Genomic DNA, 22,587 nt, shown 5'->3' with positions numbered 1-22,587 from the left:
AAATGTAAATAAATAAATAAATAAAGCCATTTTTTGAAAAAAAATACGGAATTGATGAATTTTTAAAAAACGCTTTTAGCTGGAAACGTTTCCAAGTAATTTACAGGAAAAAATTTCCAGTCGGAAGTACTTTTTGCCAAATCAGCTAAAAAAGCTTCCGACTAGAAGTGTTTTTCCTCTAATTTTTTCTAAGATTAGGATTTTTTAAATAGGAGTTTAGTTTTTAGGATTAGGGTTTTAAGTTTGTAAAGTAGGGTTATTTGGATTTTATGGGTTTAGGGTTTTTTTTTTACTTTTAAAAGTTTTTATACATTATATTTTTTAATATTTTTGAGATATTAAATAATTATTATTTAATTTGAAATTAAAACATTGTTTTACAACAATTGTATATTTGAATTGGAAAGTTCAATTTGATTCATAATCGAAACTCGAACTACTCGATAGGGATGAAATATTAGTTTCTTTTTCTTTTTAATCTTAGTTTGATCCAATTTTTAATAAATTATTTATTCCAAAGCATTATTTTCAAATAGATAGATTCAAACGTTTTTGCCATACAATACAAATCAATAAATTATACTACTTTCTTCCCTTGAGTAGTTTGAGTTTTGATTATGAACCGAATTGAATTTTTCAATTCAATATACAATTAATATAAATACGATGTTTTAAATTTCAAATTAAAACATTATTATTTAACATCTCAAAAATTTATTAAAAAATAAATAATATATAATAAACTAAAAAAAGTATATAAAAAACCCTAAACCCATAAAATCCAAATAACCCTACTTTACAAACCCAAAATCCTACTTTAAAAAAACCCTAACCTAGAAAAAAATTAGAGGAAAAACGCTTCCAACTGAAAGCCGTTTCAGTTGTTTTAGCAAAAAGTGCTTCCAACTGAAAACTTTTTTTCAAATCACCTGAAAACGTTTCATGAATAAGTAAAATGAACAATTTTTTGCCGGTTCCGTCTGAGCAATCGGCGACACTACCCTCACCTATCACCAATCATTTGTAATGATTGGAATGTTAAAAAAATATTTGTAATTAATTTCTACTTTATCCTATTTTAGTAAAAAAGATTTTTTTTATATAATTTAAGTAAAAAATCCAATGATTGAGTGAGGCATATTTTAGATAAATAACTTAAAAAATTTTAAAATTATAAAAATAACCCTAATATTAGATTATTTAAAAAAAAATAACCTAGTTTCTACCATAAAAGTAGTTCCCCACCTTAAATGGTGGCATCATCCCAAAATTATTGTATCACCATTACAAAAAATGATAGGAACAAAAAAAAAGTAATTTTTTCTTTGTGCCACCACTTCTCAAGACGGCACAGGTATAAAATATGATATTTTTAACTATATTTCTAGAGTTACATAAAAAATATATTTTTTAATATTTATGGTGCCGCCATTTTATTTAAAGGCACCAAAATAAAATAAAAAATTATTTTTTGGTGCCACCACATTATTTAGAGGCACCCAAATTGAATAAAAAATTATTTTTTAGTGCCGCCATATTATTTGAATGCACCCAAATTGAATAAAAATATTTTTTATTTCTTCATTTTTCTTTAAATGATAACTAATTTTAATCACTTAATCTTCTTATTAATTATTTTTAATAAATTAAGTTTTTTCAATTAAATTTTCATATTTTTATTTCTATTATTATTTTTAAATTTCTTTATTTAACTCAATTTAATTTTATTAAACTCCAATTCTTTTACATTTTTAAAGAACAAAATAATTCTAAAAGAAAAACATATTTTTATTTATGTATCAGATAATATGGAACAACAAATTTATTTTTCTCATCATCTAAATACTTTTTCCTTTCCACTAATTGTATTTTATATAAATAATTAACCGATTAAATATTTCTTAACACAATAACATTTCAAATATTACAATAATAATAAAAATTTCAATTGAAATCATTACATAATAGAGTCGGTAATATAGTAAAATAAATATTTTGATTGATTCCATCAACTTCTACTTGAATCAGGTCTGTAACACCTCTAACCCGTATCCGTCGCCGAATTAAAATTACGAGGCATTACCGAACAAACACAACCATCCTTAATAAACAAAGACATTAAAATCTAACTAGTATAGACATTGCAAACTAGCAAATCCATAAGAAAATAAACCATTTTAGTATGGCTATTATAATCATATATAATACAACAAAATACGACCTCCAAAACATTTATCTAGTCTATACATGCCATAGTTAGAATTTAAATATTTAAAATACCGAGATAATAGATAAGGTGATGAACTTGTTGACGATCCCCGAGCTTGAAGCTAGATCTAAAATCTATAAAATAGAGAGACGTAAACGAACAAAGTAAGCTTATATAGCTTAGTAAGTCTATAACATAACTAAAATATATATAAGTCATATAATTTCCAAATCAAATTCATTTGAATTAAGTAATTAACACAAATAATTATTTTATTAGCATTTGTTGTCTTTAAACCATTTTATTTATAATCAAATATATATACCTAATAAACATTATAACTGAATGCAAACATATTCATCAAATACTTATAAACAATTGTATATACACCTCAAATACATATATATACTTATCAAATGCATTTGCGAATATATATATATATATATATATATATCAATTGCTTATCAAATGCATATACCAAATGCATATATATTTAATATATGCATGTACCAAATGCACATATATATAGATATTTAATAATTACTTAGACCGAATATATATGTGCTCATCAATTTAATATAGCCAAAATCATAGCTATATCAATTGCATATTCTCACATAATTTAAACAGCTTCACCGGCACTTAGCCTGCTAGGTTTTAAAACCTGATTCGGTACACCGGCTTTTAGCCTGCTAGACTTATAGTCTGAAATGTATCACCGGCATTAAGCCTGCTAGACGTATAGTCTGAATAATTTCACCGGCATAAAGCCTGCTAGACATAAAGTCTGAATTATTTCACTGGCAATAAATCAGATTAGTACTGAGCTTTAACAAAAGAATCTCAATTCACAGAAGTTGTATCTCATATTTGTATATAAAATCCACTTAAAATTCAGCTCAATAATTTATAAACCATATCTTTAAATAACATAGATAATATAAAGTTCAAACATCAATTCCAGCTCAAAAATTTCATACTTCCAATGCTATTCAAGAACTTTACATGAATAAACATACATAATTTATTACAAGAATATATACTTGTATATTAACATAACCGAACCTCATGTAACCTTGTATAATTGTCATACCTAATTTCACTATAAAATCATATACATGTATGTATACCGATCATTCGAATATATCATATATATATATATATATAATTACCAACTCACATATATAAATATAAGTTACATATCTTAATCAAATCTAAGAGTTTATTCATATATATATATATACATATATTCGAACCTAATATACATATATATGTATAAATCATACTTACCTTGGATTAAAACCAAGAATTTATACATATACAACATTCATACTTCCACTAAATTAAAAAAAACTATATATATATATATACACAAATGTATATATATTCGATCATTATGTATATAATTATAAATATAAATATATACATATTCGTACCTTTATCTAAATTCAAAGTTTATTCATGCTATTACATATATTTTGAATCTATCATATACATGTATAATTTCATACCTAATTTCATTACAAGAGATTTTCATATATATATACATGCCTATCCGAATCTCACCTTTACTTATATAAAATTTAAACCTATAATTTAACTCACAAACTTATACAAGATTATACTTGTATATTCGAAACTATCAAATACTTATATAAAATTCATACTTATACTTCAAATTATAAACATTTAATTACAGCTCATCAAGTATACAATCGATATACATGTATAAATATTGATTTAATAACTTTTAAATTGCTAATAGACTTACCTCTGACAACGATAATCGAAACGGAACGATTAGTCAACGACTTTAGTCTTCCCCTGATCCAAGTCCAATTTCTTTAATTCTTGATCTTAAATCAAGCATCAAAGATGGCCGAATAGCTTGGTTGTTCTTCTTTTATTTTTTTTTCTTAGTTTCGATTAGATGATAATGAAATAAAAGATGATGGTGGTCTTTATTTGTTTAATTATAATATTATAATATAATATATATATTATAACATTTATAATTAATATAAAAACTATATATATTATACACATGCCGCCCACTATTCTATTTAATGGTTAAATTGCAAAACAAAACCTCCATATTAAAAGAATAACCACTATTCAGCCCCCTTTTTAGAAATAACCATTAAATTTTTATTTTACGCGATTTAATCGGACATTCAAACGGCGAAATTAAAGCACGAAATTTTCACACTAGTAAATTAACACATAATAAACACAGAAAATAATATTAAAATATTTTTCTAATTCGGATTTGTGGTCTCGAAACCACTGTTCCGATTAGGGTAAAAAAATCGGGCTGTTACAAAGTCGATCAGGAACCCCACAGTATTCATCTTTGGTTTCTTTAAAGGTATGACATTCTGCTAGCATTTCTCCTGCCTGAGAGCACTTTTCATGTCGACTCTTCTCCCTCCATAGCATAACTCAATTGCAGTCGTGACCGCGTAATCACTGCCAACAGAAACTCTTGACTACGTAACCACTACCAACTAAAAGCCCATCTCCCTTAGTGTTAAATAGGGTATTTCGATAGGGGATGGACCATTAACCGCATAACCACTACCAATAAAAACTCTTAACCGCGTAACTACTACCCTAAAAACGACATATTTTTCGTGTTTTTATATATAACGGTCATGACGAAATAATTTTTTCGTTAAAGAACATCATCATAATAAATATCTCTCATTTTTTCAACATAACACATTTTTTTCTTTCAACATAACAAAAAAAAATTTAAAAACTCTACGTGTGCTAAGTTGAAGTTGGATATATATAGTTGGTGGTGCCGCCACATTTATAGTAGGCAACAGGAGAAAATAATTTTAAATTATTTAGGATACAACATATGAAGTGGCGGCACCAATAAATTACAAAAAAAAATTATTCAATTTGGGTGCCTCCAAATAATGTGGTGGCAATTTTTTTTTTCATTTTGGTGCCTCCAAATAACGTGGTGGCACCACAAATATTAATATATATATATATATATTTTCTGTATAACTCTGAAAATATAGTTGAAAATATCACATTTTATATCGATGCCAAGAAAAAATAATTTTTTTTTGTTCTTACAATTTTTTGTAATGATGATGCAATGATTTTGAGGTGGTGCCATCATTTGAGGTGGGGGAACCCACTTTTATTGTAGAAACTAGGTTATTTTTCTAAATAATCTAGTATTAGGGTCATTTTAGAAAATGTTTAATTTTTTTAGGTCATTTATCTCAAATATTCTTGAGTCGAGTGTGGAGTGTCCGGTCGATCCAATCCAATTTAAACAACAATGGCCGATGCTTTTATTTTCATCACTACTATTTATGAAAACACATTTGTATTTGAATAGGATAAAACAACAATTAACTCTTAAATTCAATATTTTTTTCGATTTGGTCCTAAACATTTTTAGTTCAAATTAGACCCAATTTTGGATATGGTAGAACAATTTAGTAGTTTCCAACACATTTAAGAGGTGATGATACGGCTTTTTGAGTTTGTGCCATAGCATCACTCAATTATTTTAAAAATTATATAAAATTTACAAATACATAAAATTATAAAACTAGAAAATTATAAAAGATTATCTTATAAGTTTCTTATTTTTTATATAAAACTTAAAATGATGACGTGACATTCTTTTAAAGTATCGTGTCATTAACTTTTAATAGTGTTAAAAGTATTTAAATATTTGATGAAATCCATTATTTAAAATCAACCAGGAGCAACAAAAAAAAATCAAGTTGAAAAGAAAATATTAAATTCAAGGATTAAATATCATTTTATCTCTATATAAATTTATGTACTCTTTGCTTAATTTTTATTGAATTTAGTGGTGGGTTGGTATCACTATTTTCAAAACCAGAATAATCGATTAGGCTAATTGCTTACATCATAAATTGTTCGAGATATCGGTTCAAATCAAATTTTTTTATGTTTTTAATAGTTTTATTGATTTATTAAATTAAATCGGTTAAACTGATCAAATCGATTTAACGATGGATCCAATTCTAATTTTATAATACTTTAAAAATTAAAATTTTATAATACTTTAAAAATTAAAATTTTAATAATTGAGATAACTCTTAAAATTGTTATGAAAATAAAATAAAATAAAATTTTAATTTAATTTTATTTTATTGATAATTAATTTTTAAATGCCAACCTCTGTCATAATATGAGATTAAGAATACAAAATCTATCTGAACCCCAATTTCTTATCTAATATTATTTTATAAATTAATATATTCAAAATAATAATACTTTTTCTCAATTAAATATTAAAATTAAGTGCTTCCGTCATTAATAATTAATTAAAAATACAAAATACAAGATTAGGAATACAAAATCTATCTCAACTAAAATTCCTTATCTAATATGATTTTATAAATTGATATATTTAAAATAATTATTTTTCTCAATTAAATATTAGAAAGTTAATTAATTTGTTGAACTCAACCTGAACTCTTCCCAAGATCAACTAACAAAATATTTACATTTTTCTTTCTGTACCGGAAATCACTCTCGGGGCACAAAGGAATGTCGAATAATGAAAATTTCCAGGATTCAATGTTGAAGAAGCAGAAAGAAGAAGAGGAAGAAGAATACTTCAGGTTGTTGCCTCCCGGTTATAGATTCAAACCAAGGGATGAAGAGCTTGTTAATTATTACTTAAGACTAAAAATTTCGGGTCTTCCATTGCCTCCCAATAGAATAAGAGAGGCTAATCTCTACAGACATGATCCTGAAACTCTTACAGGTTTGGATTCTTGTTTATTTATTTTCTCTGAAACTGTAAAACATTAGTTTTCTTTTTTAATTTTGTATTATTGATTATGTTTTGATTAAATAGCCATGAACAAGTACACATCGTCGAATGAAGTCGAAAAAGAATGGTATTTTTTTACGCCACGAGAACGGAAATATACAAACGGATCAAGGCCGGCGAGGAAAGCCGGTAGCGGATACTGGAAAGCGACCGGAGCCGATAAGGAGGTCATATTGAAAGGAAAGAAGATAGGATGTAAAAAGACTTTAGTCTTTTACGAAGGCAAACCTCCGAGAGGGTTTAAAACCTATTGGACCATGCATGAATATGTATCAAGCGAAGCTCCTGTCAGAGTAAGACATGGCAAGGAAGACATGAAGGTATCATCTTTCAAATATGTGAAAATTTGTATCTATTAGTACTTAATTTCGAAAAATTTTTGTTTTCTTTCAGCTGGATAATTGGGTCTTGTGTAGATTATACAAGAACCGAAGGGAAGCAAAGCAAAAACATAGAATCCCACAAGAAGGGAACGGTCTTGAATGTCAAGAGAAAGTTGAACCTCACAAAATGGCTGAACCTGTTAGTGAACCCATTAATAAGGTTGCACCACCTGTTTATGATCAATATCAACAGCGTGAAGTCCAACCATTTAACATGAACATTGGACAAGACACTAATTGGTTTCCTGAACTAGACAATCTAATGCCTGTTTCCGATGAATACGGTAATTATTATATGTTTGATAATAATCCCACACATGGAGGAGGGTTCCAGCAGGTTCCAAATTATGATGATTTTGTAACAAATGCTGCTGCTGCTGCCCCTGCTCCATTTTCTTCAACGTTTCCTCTTGATAATCAGTTTCAGTTCATGGGCAATGCTGGTTTTAACTTGCCACCGCCGCCGCTGCAATTTCAGCCACATTGGCCGGCGCCGCCGTCACCACCGCAGCAGTTTTCAGGAGCCAACACTGGTTTTGATTTTTCGGTTGATGAATATCTTTTGGATCCTGAGTTTGGCATGTCACCATCAGAGTTTTGTTGAACTGATAGGTTATTTTTAGGGTTTGAATATCCTAACTGTAATTGAACTATATTTCATAGGGTTTGCTTTAGCAAGGATAGATTTAAGTTTAATGATTTTCTTAGAAGGGGAAATCAACCCAAAACTTTCGAATGGTTAAATAATCATTTCGTCATTTTTTAAAATTAAATAATTAAAATGTAAATTTATCTTTTTAAGTGTAGTTTACCAAAAATTAAATATCAAAATTTGAGGAACAAAAACCAAAATTAAACCAAAAGTTTACAATTACACTGTCAACATCGTTGCTTTATTTCGCCATTTATTCATTTTCTTGGTCAAAAAGCCAAAACATCAGCAAATACCAAATACAATATCACTACGCAAGTTAGCTCTTCAAATTCTACATATTCTTCCCCTCTTTTTTCTTAGTCTTCATCTCATTGAATTTTTTTTAAATAGAGAGAAAAGGGTGAGAAAATCCGCCATGGCTTTAGCAAACATAGCTATCAATCTCGCAAGTGTTGGCTAAAATTTTCCTTCTTCTATTGATAAGCTGAAGAATTCATCAACTAAAGCTCAAATAAATTTAAGGGTCTCGAGAAATTCATCAGTAAAGCAGTTCAGAGCTCATCTGTGGAATCAGATGCTGGAAGATGGGTTAGAAAAAGACGACCCCAGAATGTAGATGGCGACTTCTTTGTAGGTAAAAATCATATTTTGATAATTTCCCAGAAAATTTCATCTTTATGGGGAGCTTTTTTTCTTTATAATATACTGTAATCGGTGGGAAATTGTTACTGAACTAGTTCATTGATTGAAGGGTTGTTAACGTCTTTTTTTATGTAGGATGATATATTCTTAGTTCTTACGGTGGAAAATGAATAGGATATAGGTGTTAAATATATGTTTTTAACTCTTAATAGATGCTGGAAGCTATGTTACTCTGACTGTGTGAGTGTTGAATACGGGCAGGGGCGAAGCCAGCAATTTTGTTTAGGGGCCGAAATAAATTTGTAAAACTTGAGAGGGGAGAAAGCTAGATATATAGTACTATTTACTTTCTATAGGGGCCAAACTTTGAATTTTTCCATTTAACTAAAGGATTAAAATGCTTAATTTAATGTTTTACTTATTGGAGGGCCCTATATAGAAATTTCACCATTTGGCCAAGGGGCCAAGGCCCTTGCCTCCCCCGGCTACACCTCTGGATACGAGTATGGTTAATCTTTTTTCTATGTTTTTCCATGTATTTGGAGAATCTTTGGAGGTGATACTTTAAGAAAAATGAGTCCGAGCAGTATAGACAGTGAGGATACCAATAGGAAAAAAGTATATTATTTTTTAGTGCCATCTCTGCTAATTTTGGTATATTGGTTTTTAATCTATTTTGCAGATCATACATGCATAGATTGTGGTACTTGTCGTTGGATGGCTCCGGTAATCGCTTAACAATCAAGCTTTTTTCCTTTTGGAGTTAACTTTTTGGATTAGATGAATGTCAGTTTACTGCTAGTTGAATATAAGTTTCAATGATCTGGTTTACAAGGTATAGAACAAGACTGTTCATCAACAATTTTAGTTTCTGAATGCATTGAGACTTGAAGAAATGATAACTATGTTTAACTCTTCGAATTGCTGTTTTTTACTGTGTCCGAGATGGCATATGGCAATATGAATTGAAAATAAAAATTGTTTGATTAGCAATGGTATATATATAAGCTGAGAGTCATGGAAGGCATCACGCTTGCCATTAAATGATTTCTTCCTTTCTTTTGCCCAATCACTTTCCATATAATAACAAGATCCGCAGACCACCGGCTGAGAGTTATTAACTATGCTGCATAACAATATTCTCACTTTAATGTTTCTTTATTTCTTGTTTGTTTTTCAGCAAGTCTTCACTAGAGTTGGTGAAATGTCTGCAGTTTATAAACAGCCAACTTCTAGCGAAGATCGATTAAAGGCTCTCCAGGTGCCGTTTCATTGGTTCCCTTTCTTGTATATCTATAACATGATATATCATAATTTCACACATTCATACGCTTGCACACCTTTATGCATTTCTCATTTTTGTTTGTATCAATTATCATACGGCCTGTTTGTTACCGAGATACGTTAGTTTGATTTCTGTTCCAGAAGAAACTGCAATGTTATCATAAACATTTGATATTTTCAGGCCTTGCTTTCCTGTCCAACAAGCTCAATCCGTACGAAGTACCTCCTCCTGATATCCTAGAAGCTCAAAAGACATTTCCGATTCCAGTAGATGAAAAGAAACTACCTGTAAATCATATCATTAGTGTGTTCTTATTTTGCATTTTTATATTATACATTCTTGGATTAGCATGCCAACCTGATCACTATGTCTATGATATAATTATTTTCAGGGTGTTTATCACTGTGGATATCATTCTGAGAAATCATACGGAGCTGCTTCGTACTTGATCATTCACCCTGGTGGAAATATACTTATAGATAGGTAATATTATAGTACTCATGTCTAACACCTATACCTGACATATTTCCGAGCATGGGTATGGGATATGACCCTCTAAAGACCCTCCAAATGCATAGAAATGCTTCTTTTTTTTTCCCACTACGATCGCTTCGCATGTTAGGTTGAACTAATTTGTCTAATATAATTCTCTGCAGCCCCAGATTTACAAAGAAACTTGCAAAGGAGATTGAGACAATGGGTGGAGTACGCTATTTGTTCCTAACCCACAAGTATGTCTATAATTTTAATTTTGATTGTTTATTTTTGAGGTTTCTGATCCATGTTGTTATGGTCAGGGATGATGTTGCAGAAAATGCAAAGTGGGCAACACAGTTTACCTGTGATCGAATTCTGCACTCGAAATATGTTAGTTTCATCATCCTTAACCTCTGATATGCACTATCCATTTTTATGAAATAAATTTTAAAAATAAAAACCCAATATACATCAAATTCAAAAATTCATGCTTTACCCTTAATTCCCCATTAACAAAAGGGAAACGTTTTAAAAAAGAAGGTAAAATAATTAGTCACCTGATCAGAGCTATCACCCTCAGCAAACTGAATCTCGGACTTGTTGAGAATTAATTCAAAATAATAGATTAGTGGGATGTTTAGAAAATCTTGGTAGTATCTTGGTAATTTCAGAATTTTTAGGTTGATCAAATGAGTTGTTAGCTATTTCTGTGTTAAGTTAGTTTCTATGTAAGCCTATAAATATAGGTATTTATGCTTTATTTTTATTCATTCAGAATTCATCAATAAGAGAGCAACTTTCCTACATATGATTTTATCTCTCTTATGTTTATTTCTCCAACAAATTTTGCATCGGAGCCAGGTTGGATCCTTTAGGCAATTGAGTGAAAGTGAGGATTGGGTCCATTAGGGATTTGAGAGAAACACTTTGTTTGGGGTCTTTGGGAAATACGAGAGAAGAGAGTGAGTGTTTTTGGAATGGCATCAGCTGGTTTTTCTTCCTCTTAACCACTCATACCCATTTTCAATGGTGAGAAATATGAGTGGTGGAGCATCAAGGTGAGGACATTGCTCAGATCGCAAGAGCTATGGGACTTGGTGGAATACGAGTTCGTTGACACACTTGAACCTGATGAAGAAGGTAAGAGGTTGAAAGAAGTCAAGAAAAACGATAGTAAGGCATTGTTCATTATCCAGCAAGTAGTTCATGACTCTATTTTCTCTCGAATTGCAACACAATCACATCGAATGAAGTATGGTCAATCTTACAGAAAGAGTATCAAGGTGATTCAAAAGTTATAGTAGTGAAATTATAATCACTACGACGTGATTTTGAGACCTTGATGATGAAGAATGGTGAATCAATTGCTAATTTTTTGTCACGAACAAGGAAAATAGTCGGTCAATTGCACTCCTATGGCGAGAAAATTTCAGACGAGACAATTGTAGCGAAAGTCTTACGAAGCTTGACGACAAAATTTGATCATGTTGTGGCTACTATAGAAGAGTCCAAAGATCTGTCAGTTCTTTCCGTTGATGAACTGATGGGATCTCTCCAATCTCATGAGGCGAGAATTAATAGATTAGCAGAAAAGAGTGAAGAGAAGGCATTTCAAGTGAAAGGCGACAATAACCGTTCAACAAATAGAGGTCAAGGAAAAAGAGGATTTCGTAGAGGTCGTAACGGTGGTTATGGCAGAAGCAGAGGCAGAGGAAGGTATGATGGACAAAGGCAATCGAATGAGCAAGGTAACACAAAAAATGGCATTCAATGTTACCATTGCAATAGATATGGGCATGTAAAAGCTGATTGCTAGTATAAAGATCAAAAAATGAATTTTGCATCAGAAAGTGAGGAAGAAAACAAGCTTTTTATAGCTTGTATTGATACTAACCATAAGCCAAGTGATTGGTGGTTTGTGGACAGTGGTTGTTCGAATCACATGACGGGCACCAAATCCTTATTCAAGGAGCATGACGAGTCACAAAAGATAAAGGTGCAGCTTGGGAACAAAAGAGAGATGCAAGTTGAAGGAAAAAGCACTGTGGAAATAGTTAATAGCCATGGAGAAGGAAAAATGTTGGACAATGTTCAGTTTGTTCCTGATTTAGAATACAATTTATTGAGCGTTAGACAACTAATGGCTGGTGGATATGTTGTCGTATTTGATGATGATGCATGTATCATCAAAAATAAAAAATCAGGCAAACAAGTCCATGTCAACATGACACCAAACAAGATGTTTCCGTTGGATGTTTCAAACATAGAGAACTTTGTTCTTGCTGCAAGTACTAAGGATGACTCGAAGCTATGGCATTTAAGGTATGGTCATCTCAATATTAAATGCCTGAAATTACTGAGTGATAAAGGTATGGTTCTTAGACTACCGAAAATTAGCTCTCTTGATTTATGTGAGGGATGCATTTATGGAAAGCAAAATAGGAAGCCATTTTCTGTTGGAAAAGCATGGAGAGCTACTGAATGCTTAGAATTAATTCATGCTGATCTATATGGTCCTACACAAATCGAGTCCTTGGGTGAGAGCTATTACTTCTTGCTGTTCATTGATGATTATAGTCGCATGAGCTGGGTGTATTTTTTGGAAAACAAGTCAGAAACTTTTGAAAAGTTCCAGAAATTCAAGGTTATGGTGGAGAATCAAAGTGGCCGCCATATCAAAGTTCTTTACACAAATTGAGGTGGAGAGTTCGTGTCCAAAGAGTTCAATCTGTTTTGTGAGGACAGTGGCATCATAAGGAGTTAACAATTCTTTACACTCCTAAGTAGAACGGTGTCGCTGAGCGGAAGAACCGAACTATTGTGGAGATGGCGAGAAACATGTTACAAATGAAGGGACTCTCAAATCAGTTTTGGGCGGAAGCTATGGCAACATACGTCTATCTACTGAATCTCTCACCAACAAGGGTTGTCATGAACAAAACTCCATATAAAGCTTAGTGTGGTAGGAAACCCAATGTATGTCATTTAAGAATTTTTGGGTGTGTTGCATATGCTTTGGTAAATTCTTATGCTCATAAAAAGCTTGATGAAAAGTTTGAAAAATGCATTTTCATTGGTTATTGTACTCAATCTAAAACATATAGATTGTATAACCATCATAGTGGAAAATTTACAAGTAGAAGAGATGTAGTGTTTGATGAAAATGCAAGCTGGGATATGACTGTAGAGCAGGTACAACAGGAGATTTCTTTTCCCATCAAAGATTCTATAGATAAAAAAGAGGAGCTTGCACCAGCAACATCTACAACACTTGAAGAATCTTCTGACAAGCCAATTCCACTAAGGAGATCAACAATGGTCAAAAAGCCGAATCCGAAATATGCTGATGACACTTATGCATCCTGTCAATTTGCTCTAGCCGTTTCAGATCCTCTGTATTATGAAGAAGCTACTGATAAGGAAAAATGGAAAAAAGGCAATGATGGAGGAGATACAATCCATCGAAAAGAATAGAACTTGGGAGATGGTCGACTTGCCGGAAGATAAAAATGCAATTGGTTTGAAGTAGGTGTTCAAGACAAAATTCAGTACAGATGGAAGCATCCAAAAGCACAAAACTTATCTTGTAGCGAAAGGTTATGCACAGTAATATGGTATTAATTTCGAAGAAACTTTCTCTCCAGTAACTCGGTTCAAAATGGTGAAGCTTGTTCTAGCAATGACTGCACAATTGCAATAGCCTGTTTACTAGTTTGATGTCAAATCAACGTTCCTCAATGGAAATCTACGAGAGGAAGTTTATGTAACACAACCAGAAGGTTTCATAGAGAAGAGAAATGAAACAAAGGTTTACAAGCTGAAAAAGACGTTGTACGGATTGAAGTAGGCCCCTTGAGCATGGTACAACAAGATCGATGGGTATTTTTAGAAGAAAGGATACATGAGAAGTGAGAATGAGCCCACCTTGTACGTGCAAAAGGAAGGTAAAAATGATTTCATCATTGTTTGTCTTTACGTTGATGATATCATTTATACTTGTTCCTCTAACTTACTTGTTGATGAATTTAAGTCTCAAATGATGAATGAATTTGAGATGTTCGATATGGGTTTATTGTATTATTTCCTCAGTCTTGAAATTCATCAAGCTGACGATGGAATTTTTAGCTCACAAAAAAAATATGCCAAGGACCTTCTCAGTAAATTTAGTATACTTAATTGCAAGCCTGCAGCTACACTCATGAATGTCAATGAAAAATTACAACAAGAGGATGAAGAAGAAATGGCAGATGCAATGAGGTTTAGAAGCTTGGTTGGAGGTTTAATCTATTTTACTTACACTAAACCCGATATTGCATTCCTGTTGGTGTTATTTCCAGGTTTATGCAGCAACCTTCAAAGGTTCATTATGGAGCAGCAAAACGAGTCTTGCGATACATTCTGGAACTTCGGAGTATGGCATTTGGTACTTAAAAACTTCAGATTTCAGATTGTGTGGGTTCACAGATAGTGATTGGGCGAGTTTTGTAGATGACAGAAGAAGTGTATCAGCATTTATTTTTACTCTAGGTTTTGGGGTGATCACTTGGACTTCTAAGAAGCAAGCTACAACAGCATTGTCAACCTCAGAGGCTGAATATGTAGCAACAACTGCAACAGCTTGTCAAGCCATTTGGCTAAGGAGAATGTTAATCGATCTTCAACAAGAGCAGAAATGTGCAACTACCATATTTTATGACAACAAATCCACTATCTCCATGACAAAGAATCCAACATTTCATAGTAGAACAAAGCACATAGATATTCGTTATCATTTCATTCATGATTTGGTAGCAAAAGAGGAGATATCTTTAGAGTATTACAATATTGAAGAGCAACTGGCAGATGTGTTAACAAAAGCATTATCAAAAGAGAAGTTTTGCTATTTTAGAAGTTTGCTTGGTGTCTGCAACTTTGAATAAGGGGGAGTGTTGAAATTAATTCAAAATAATAGATTATGGGATGTTTAGAAAATCTTGGTAATATCTTGGTAGTTTCAGAATTTTTAGGTTGATCAAATGAGTTGTTAGCTATTTTTGTGTTAAGTTAGTTTCTATATAAGCCTATAAATATAGGCATTTATGCTTTGTTTTTATTCATTTAGAATTCATCAATAAGAGAGCAACTTTCTTACATATTATGTTATCTCTCTCACGTTTATTTCTCCAACAGGACTCAAGAACTTGGATGAGAGACTCATCAGAAAAGGGTTTCTTGGAAGCAACGGCGGTAGAGAAATGGAAGCTAGTTGGGTAAAAACGATCAACGACCGGTTTCTAAGCCTGTAACCCATGGTTCAAAACCCTGAAGATGAAGGAATGGTAGTTCCTCTGGACTCGGGTGAGTCGAATCGCGAGTGGAGCCAACGAGTTAGCTGATTTACGGAAAACCGAAGCGAAAGCCATGGGAACTGAGCTGAGAAAACAAGGGGGTTTTCTAGGGTTTTAGAAAAAAGCTTAATTCTTTGTATCAAGGGTTTTAAGGTTTTAAAAGGCAAATATTTTAGCCCTTTTTTTTGTAAAGTTGGGCCTTAATTGGGCTTAATTTTGCACCTTTTATTTTAGGGTAAATTCCACCTAAAATCAGTATATTATTAATAAATTTATATTTTGGTCACTCAATTTTAAAAAATACAAAATAATCGTAATTAGTCATTGTCATTGAAGTGATATTGTAAATTCACATTTATTACTGTTATTTATTCACACAATTAGGGCCAAGTGAAAATCCAATAAACTAATAATAAATATATTTGTTGGTCAAATGCTTAAACTAAAAATATTATCAATTTGACCCTAATAAAAAAACCATAGCATGTAAAATTAAAAATAAAAAGTAAAAGTAAACTATACCAAATTATTAATAAATTTATGTTTTTGTCACTTAACTTTAAAAGTTACAAAATGATCATTGAACTTTTAAAAGTTAGAAAATGATCATTGAACTAATTGAAAGTTTTTATTTAAGTTCTTGGATTGTTAAGTTTTTTTTTTCAAAAGATTAATTAGCAAACTTCAAACAATGATTCAACGATCAATACGGTGGACCAATACTAATCGATGAGTAGAATAACATATCTTTGATTCAAATCGATTTGATAGTCAATGTCGAATATTAGAGAAGAAAGTTGTTTGACTTTGGTTCACAAATTCATGACATTTAAAACGGTTTCATGAAAAAAAAACTGTAAAAGAAAATGGAAAAGAGAGGTTTATATTGGTGCAGACAGTACAAACATAAAAGGTCATACAACAATTATTTTAACAACTCAGTTATTTAAGGGAGCATTTGGTTCATCGAATCTTAGATTACGTTCCATAAAATGATTATGAGAATGTAAGATTATGGGTGAAATATAAGATTACATTGTTTAATTTCTTTTGTTGAAATGTAAGATTTAAGTATTTTGGTCCACGAAATAAGAGGTTAACTAAAAGAAAATTATATATATATTTTTTGTTTTTACAAGTTCACTTATTTCTCAAATTTTTATAATATTAAAATAACTTAGTAAATTCATTTTTATTAGACCTTTATCATATGAATTCAATTGAGCCCCATAAAATTTATTTATATGATTTGTCAAATTGAAATTTGTTATAAATGTTGATGCTAATAAAGCAAATATGATATGAATGATATATATAAAAATACTTTAAATATAGTTATAAAATGAATAATACATAGGTACACGAATAGAGGTGCTCATGGGTTGGGTTGGGTCGGAGCATGATATTAATATACTTGATGCTTACTCAAGCTTGACTCGGCACGAAATCTAGACTTAAAATTTTGTCCAAACTTGCCCTTATTTGTAAAAGATTAATCCAAGCCTATTTTAGGTCTGCCCATATTATTTTTTTTATTTTTTTAAATATTTATTTTATTTTATTTTAATATTTAATAATTTTATATATTTTTTATTTATTAAAATTTTTTTATATAGTCATCTTAACATTATTTTAATGTTTATATTATAGCAGTAGTATATATTTAGTATAAGTTTATTTTTTTAATGTGTTTTAAATTACATAATATATAAAAATAAAATAATATAGATTATTATAAACTTAAAAAGGGTCGGGTCGGGTCGGGCTGAATTTGTAATGACCCCAAATTCACGGGCTTTAGAAAAGTGTAGTATCGGGCCTCCGTCTTAGAAAATTAAACCTGTAGATAATTATTAGGAATATTTGTGAGTTTAGTTGTGTGTTTAATTAGGTTGTAATTAGGTGAATTTAGCTTAATTTAAGGTAATTAGAAAAAAAAGACTAAATTGAGTAAAGGGTAAAAGTTTAATTATAGATTAAAAGAAAGTATAAAGGATCAAAATGGCAATTAAGCCAATTCGCAAGCATGAGGCGGCAATTACTTCATAAAAATCTTGATATTAATTAAAATTATGATATTATATTATAAATTAAATCAAATAGTGGCAAATGTAGGGTGATAATGTTGTACATATGTAATAACATGTGTATATACATTTGTATTATAATTATTTATTTACTTAAAAATTAAGTTAAAAGGTATTTTGATAAATTATAATTATAATTATTATATTATAAAATAAATTAAATTAAAGACAAGTGTTTGGTGATTAAATAAAACATGTGTAAAATATATAAAACATACTTGTAATAAAATAAAATATTTTCTTATAATTTAAGTAAAAGATATTTATGAATTAAATATTATTATAATTATAATTATAATTATAATTATAATAATTATTATTATTAACTAATACATAAAAGAAATAAAGTAAAGAAATAAAAGAAACAGAGAAGAAAAGAAACAGAGACCATTCGAAACAGGGGAAAGAAAAGGAAAAATTAGGGTTTAAGGATTTAAGCTTTAATTTGGTAAGTCAATCAAGTCATTTTCTCTTAAATTTGATGTTTTAGAAACTTTAGAATAGAGTTTTGTTGAAATTAAGTTGATATTTTAAGAGTTCATAGGTTTTCAAGTATAGTTTATGTTGAACAAAAGAGATGAATTAGGGATTTAATTGAATGAATTTCAAGTTAGAATTGATAAAAGGATTAAATTGTGAAGTAAGCTATAAGTTTTATGTTTTAGGGACTAAATTGAGGGAAATTCGAAATTAGGAAAATATGCTGAAATTTTGATAGTTAAATTTGAGTTTCGATGAAATTTGAATAGAAATAGAGTGTGAATTGAATTAGAAAAGTAAGAAAACTTAATTAGGATTAAATTGAGAACAAGGTAGGAATCGATTAGAAATTCAATTATTTATCATACTTAGTGCTGTAATTAATAGTGTAAATTATTATTATTTTTGTAGCTAGTAAAGAACCAGAAACATCGGCACGGAAGGGAAAAGAGAAGATTATCGAGGAGTAAACTCGAGAAAATCACAGTTTGTATTACTATAATTCAAATTATTTATTATTTTAGTGTTGAATTTAAATTATGTGTGTGGCAAGCAAATAATAAGGTAAGTGAAATATAAGGTAAGTATTATTCTTAAGTTGAAAGAAATTCAATTGAATAATGGATATATATATATAAAGAAATGAAATGAATATTGACTTGAAAATGGAAAAATAAATTTGGAATTGAATTATGATTGGGAATTGAATTTGGAAAATTAAATTGAATGAGAAAAGTATATGCTGCTATTGAATTGTGTTTTGATTAGTGAATGGAAAAGTATAATTGATATTGAAAATGAATTCTTGAAATAAAAGTGAAATTTTGATTGTGAAATTGAAATACCCTATTAACTAGTCGGGCTAAGTTGGATATAATTGACATGCCATAGGATTTGTAAGAGTACGGGATTTATTGGCTTGGCCGATCAGGCACTTTATGTGTTGTACATCAAACACTTTATGTATTGTATCTCAGGCACCTTATGTGTCGTATCAGGCACCTCGTGTGTCGTTTCAGACACTTATGTGTCGTTTACTGATCAGGTACTATGTACCGTTTTAGGCACAATGTGCCATACTATTTAGACAACAGTGGCTGATGCTTTTATTTTCATCACTACTATTTACGAAACACATTTGTATTTGAATAGGATAAAACAACAATTAACTCTTAAATTCAATATTTTATTTTAATTTGGTCCTAAACTTTTTTTAGTTCAAATTAGACCCAATTTTGGATATGGTAGAACAATTTAGTAGTTTCCAACTCATTTAAGAGGTGATGATACCGTGTTTTGAGTTTGTGCCATAACATCACTCAATTATTTTAAAAATTACACAAAAATCTACAAATAAATAAAAATTATAAAAGAATATCTTTATAAGTTACTTATTTTTTATATAAAATTTAAAGTGATGACGTGACATTCTTTCAAAGTATCGTGCCATTAATTTTAATGGTGCTAAAAGTATTTAATTATTTGACGAAATCAAATTTTTATGTTTTTAATATTTTTATTAATTTATTAAATTAAATCGGTTAAACTGATCGAATCAATTTGATGATCGATCCAATTTTAATTTTACAATACTTTGAAAAATTAAATTTTTAATAATTGCGATAATTCTTAAAATCATTATGAAAATAAAATAAAATTTTAATTTAATTTAATTTTATTGATAATTAATGTTTTAAATGCCAACCTCTGTCATAAAATGAGATTAAGTATACAAAATATATCTGAACCCCAATTTCTTATCTAATATTATTTTATAAATTAAAATATTTAAAATAATAATTATTTTTCTCAATTAAATTTTAAAAGATTAAGCGCTTCGATCATTAATAATTAATATATTATTTTATAAATTAAATATTATCTAATGTTATTTTATAAATTAATATATTTAAAATAATATTTATTTTTCTCAATTAAATTTTAAAAGATTAAGCGCTTCGATCATTAATAATTAATATATTATTTTATAAATTAAATATTATCTAATATTATTTTATAAATTAATATATTTAAAATAATATTTATTTTTCTCAATTAAATATTAAAAATTAAGTGCTTCGATCATTAATAATTAATATATTATTTTATAAATTGAATCTTATCTAATATTAAAAATAAATTAATATATTTAAAATAATAATTATTTTTCTCAATTAAATATTAAAAATTAAGTGCTTCGATCATTAATAATTAACATATTATTTTATAAACTAATATATTTAAAATAATAATTATTTTCTCAATTAAATATAAAAAATTAAGTGCTTCGATCATTAATAATTAATATATTATTTTATAAATTAAATATTATCTAATATTATTTTATAAATTAATACATTTAAAATAATAATTATTTTTCTCAATTAAATATTAAAAATTAAGTGCTTCGATCATTAATAATTAATTAAAACACAAAATATAAGATAAAGAATACAAAATCTATCTCAACTAAAATTTCTTATCTAATATTATTTTATAAATTGATATATTTAAAATAATTATTTTTCTCAATTAAATATTAGAAAGTTGATTAAGTTGTGGAACTCAACCTGAACTCTTCCCAAGATCAACAAACAAAATATTTACATTTTTCTTTCCGTACCGGAAATCACTCTCGGGGTTTAAAGCAATGTCGAATAATGAAAATTTCCAGGATTCAATGCTGAAGAAGCAGAAAGAAGAAGAGGAAGAAGAATACTTCAGGTTATTGCCTCCCGGTTATAGATTCAAACCAAGGGATGAAGAGCTTGTTAATTATTACTTAAGACCAAAAATTTCGGGTCTTCCATTGCCACCCAATAGAATAAGAGAGGCTAATCTCTACGGACATGATCCTGAAACTCTTACAGGTTTTTATTCTTGCTTCTTTATTTTCTCTGAAACTGTAAAACATTAGTTTTTTTTTTTTTTAATTTTGTATTATTGATTATGTTTTGATTAAACAGCCATGAACAATTACACATCGTCGAATGAAGTCGAAAAAGAATGGTATTTTTTTACGCCACGAGAACGGAAATATACAAACGGATCAAGGCCGGCGAGGAAAGCCGGTAACGGATACTGGAAAGCGACCGGAGCCGATAAAGAGGTCATATTGAAAGGAAAGAAGATAGGATGTAAAAAGACTTTAGTCTTTTACGAAGGGAAACCACCGAGAGGGTTTAAAACCAATTGGACCATGCATGAATATGTATCAAGCGAAGCTCCTGTCAGAGTAAGACATGGCAAGGAAGACATGAAGGTATCATCTTTCAAATATGTGAAAATTTGTATCTATTAATTAGTACTTAATTTCGAAAATTGTTTGTTTTCTTTCAGCTGGATAATTGGGTCTTGTGTAGATTATACAAGAACCGAAGGGAAGCAAAGCAAAAACATAGAATCCCACAAGAAGAGAACGGTCTTGAATGTCAAGAGAAAGTTGAACCTCACAAAATGGCTGAACCTGTTAGTGAACCCATTAATATGGTTGCACCACCTGTTTATGATCAATATGAACAGCGTGAAGTCCAACCATTTAACATGAACATTGGACAAGACACTAATCGGTTTCCTGAACTAGACAATCCAATGCCTGTTTCCGATGAATACGGTAATTATTATATGTTTGATAATAATCCCACACATGGAGGAGGGTTCCAGCAGGTTCCAAATTATGATGATTTTGTAACAAATGCTGCTGCTGCTCCTGCTCCATTTTCTTCAACGTTTCCTCTTGATAATCAGTTTCAGTCCATGGGCAATGCTGGTTTTAACTTGCCACCGCCGCCGCTGCAATTTCAGCCACATTGGCCGGCGCCGCCGTCACCACCGCAGCAGTTTTTAGGAGCCAACACTGGTTTTGATTTCTCGGTTGATGAATATCTTTTGGATCCTGAGTTTGGGATGCCACCACCAGAGTTTTGTTGAACTGATAGGTTATTTTTAGGGTTTGAATATCCGAACAGTAATTGAACTATATTTCATAGGATTTTTTTAGCAAGTATAGATTTAAGTTTGATGATTTTTTTAGCAATGTAAGGGGAAATCAACCCCAAAAGTTAAATGATTATTCTGTAATTTTTTAAAATTAAATAATCAAAATGTAAATTTAACTTAAGTGTAGTTTACCCAAAAATTAAATATCAAAATTTGAGGGACAAGAACAAAAATTAAACCAAAAGTTTACAATTACACTG

At 29.8% G+C, this 22,587-nt stretch overlaps 3 pseudogenes; all 3 read left to right on the top strand.

Annotated features, from left to right (window-relative positions):
- The first annotated feature begins 6,763 nt into the window (after positions 1-6,763).
- Positions 6,764-8,052, top strand: LOC105776215 (NAC domain-containing protein 1-like; annotated as a pseudogene).
- A 542-nt stretch (positions 8,053-8,594) lies between these two features.
- Positions 8,595-16,138, top strand: LOC105776211 (uncharacterized; annotated as a pseudogene).
- A 4,900-nt stretch (positions 16,139-21,038) lies between these two features.
- LOC105776214 (NAC domain-containing protein 1-like) lies at positions 21,039-22,318 on the top strand (annotated as a pseudogene).
- Positions 22,319-22,587: the final 269 nt, after the last annotated feature.

The sequence above is a fragment of the Gossypium raimondii genome, chromosome 10 (genome assembly GCF_025698545.1).
Source record: "Gossypium raimondii isolate GPD5lz chromosome 10, ASM2569854v1, whole genome shotgun sequence".
Lineage (NCBI taxonomy): Eukaryota > Viridiplantae > Streptophyta > Magnoliopsida > Malvales > Malvaceae > Gossypium > Gossypium raimondii.
Note: the sequence above shows the minus strand (reverse complement) of the source record. Positions and strands in the feature narration are given on the sequence as shown.